The sequence below is a fragment of the Phyllobates terribilis genome, unplaced genomic scaffold (assembly GCF_046119375.1).
Source record: "Phyllobates terribilis strain yellow unplaced genomic scaffold, ASM4611937v1 Scaffold_9__5_contigs__length_417890890, whole genome shotgun sequence".
NCBI classification, from domain to species: Eukaryota; Metazoa; Chordata; class Amphibia; order Anura; family Dendrobatidae; genus Phyllobates; species Phyllobates terribilis.
In genome coordinates, this window is record NW_027362769.1 from 287,943,181 (window position 1) to 287,945,959 (window position 2,779).

The window sequence follows — 2,779 nt, forward strand, 5'->3', positions numbered from 1 at the left end:
GGGGATTTCTGCATTCATTTTCAGTCATGTCTTTAAGACTTGAATACAAATGAAGATGCAAACGCCAACACATTCAGGGTCAGAGAAGCACCAATCAGCTCATGGCCCAAATGTGCGTGGCCACACTTCTGATGTCGCTGCAGCGCAGTGAGGTCACCTATTAAACTGCTGGCAACTTTACAACACTACAGAGATGGCAAAAACATTGTAGCTGGGAAAAAGTAAGTTCTCCGTAGAGCTGAAGATTCATGGAACATTTACAATGGTATGGGATTCAGTATACAAAGTGAATGGAACTGTATGGAGAGAGATCAGCAAGGGAGGGACATTGTGAAGGAGAGGCACAGTATGGCATAGTAACAAAAGTGGTAGTGTTGGGGTGGCAGTATGAAGAGGTGGCACAGTATCAAAAGAGGGCAGCATGGGGGGACAGTGTGAATAGGAGACATAGTATGAAGAAGGGGTAACATTGTGAGGAATTTGCCCAGTATGTCCAAGGGTCAGCTTGGACTGGACTGTGTAGATGGGGTAAAATAGAAAAGGGACAGCTTGAGGTTGAAAGTATGAAGGATGAGGACAGTATAGAGAGGGGACAGAGTGGAGAAGGCACAGTATAGATAGGGGGCAGCATGGTGGGTAGACAGTGGGAAGAATGGACACAGTCTTTAGAAATGGCAGCATGGGGTGGCCTTAGTTCATAAGGATGATGTGTGGTGGATATAATTCATGAGAGGAGAATGAGAACTGTGGTGGGTATAATTAATATGGGGGTGGTGTGGTGGCTGTAGTTCATAATGGGGTAGTATGGATGTAGTTCATAAGGGGGTGGTGTAGAGGTTGTACTTCACAAGAGGGGCAGTGTGGCAGTTGTAGTTTGTAAGGATAACAATGTGGTGGTTATAGTTCAGAAGAGGGTGGTTTAGCCATCATAGTGTATAAGGGGGGATGATGTGAAGGCAATATTTTATTTGAGGGTATAGAGTGTACAGCTCAGGAGTTGAGCGCAAAAACACAGAGTGGAGTACAGATGCAGTAAAAAGTCTTGGGCTTTCTGTGTGCTCCTGTCTTCTCAGAATTCTATAGCTTAATACACATATCACACAAAAGTTAAGGTACTCTTTAAATGTTTAATAGTGCTACTGCCTATGGCTAATCAGTGCTGTGGTTCCTGTTTGGCTCGGAGTCAGATGATGGCTGGTAAAAACTCACATCATCTCCTTCCAATTATTGGAGTTATTGGGAGTGACAGTTTCATGTGATACAATTGCTTACTTTAACGGTACAGTTGATTGCTGTACTATGCTTAGTGTTGTATTCATATACTGATGGTGGTTCAGGTACTGTATTCATATACTGATGGTGGTTCTGGTGAGATATTCTTGTATTGATGATGGTTCTGTTGATATATTCATGTACTAATAGTGGTTTTGGTGCTCTGTTTATGTACTGATGGTGGTTCTTGTGCTGCATTCACGTACTGTTAATGGTTCTGGTGATGTGTATATGTAATGATGGTGGTTCTGATCCTGTAGTGTAATCCTTAATTTATTTGACTTGACAATAGGTCATTGTAATGTCAGTGTGCTGTCCGTTGCGCACATGTTCAACACAAAGACTGAAGATACAGCCATCTGAACGAGGCCATATATTTCAGTTGAGCAAGTGTTTGAGTAAGGCCACCATACACTATAGATAGCTGTCAGCTGATTATTCAGCACTCCTGTTTTCTCTGTGAGAGGGCCACAGCCAGACATCTTTATCAACAGTTTATCTCATAAAGATCAACAGGATCTACAGTCCAAAATTGGAAATGCCTAATCCTTATTTCCCTTGATAATAGTCTGTCATGGGCCCTCATATAAATTAGATTGTTGCCCCAAGCCGTTGATCTTGGTGGGTTCGGCAGACATTAGTCTAATATGTATAGGGGCCTTAACTACTACATTGTGTGCAGAATTATTAGGCAAGTTGTATTTTAGAGGATTATTTTTATTATTGATCAACAACTATGTTCTCAATCAACCCAAAAGACTCATAAATATCCAAGCTTAATATTTTTGGAAGTTGGAGTGTTTTTTTTTTTTAGATTTGGCTATTTTAGGAGGATATTCTGTGCAGAATTATTAGGCAACTTAATAAAAACCAAATATAATCCCATCTCACTTGTTTATTTTCACCAGGTAAACCAATATCAGTGCACAAAATTTAGAAATAAACATTGATGACATCCAAAAACAAAAATCAAAAAAATTAGTGATCAATATAGCCTCCTTTCTTTATGATGACACTCAACAGCCTTCCATCCATAGATTCTGTCAGTTGCTTGATCTGTTTTCGATCAACATTGCGTGCAGCAGCCACCACAGCCTCCCAGACACTGTTCCGAGAGGTGTACTGTTTTCCCTCCCTGTAGATCTCACATTTTATGATGGACCACAGGATCTCTATGGGGTTCAGATCAGGTGAACAAGGGGGCCATGTCATTATTTTTTCTTCTTTTAGACCTTTACTGGCCAGCCATGCTGTGGAATAGCTGGATGCATGTGATGGAGCATTGTCCTGCATGAAAATCATGTTTTTCTTGAACGATACCGACTTCTTCCTGTACCACTGCTTGAAGAAGTTGTCTTCCAGAAACTGGCAGTAGGTCTGGGAGTTGAGCTTCACTCCATCCTCAACCCGAAAAGGTCCCACAAGTTCATCTTTGATGATACCAGCCCATACCAGTACCCCACCTCCACCTTGCTAGAGTCTGAGTCGGAGTGGAGCGCCCTGCCCT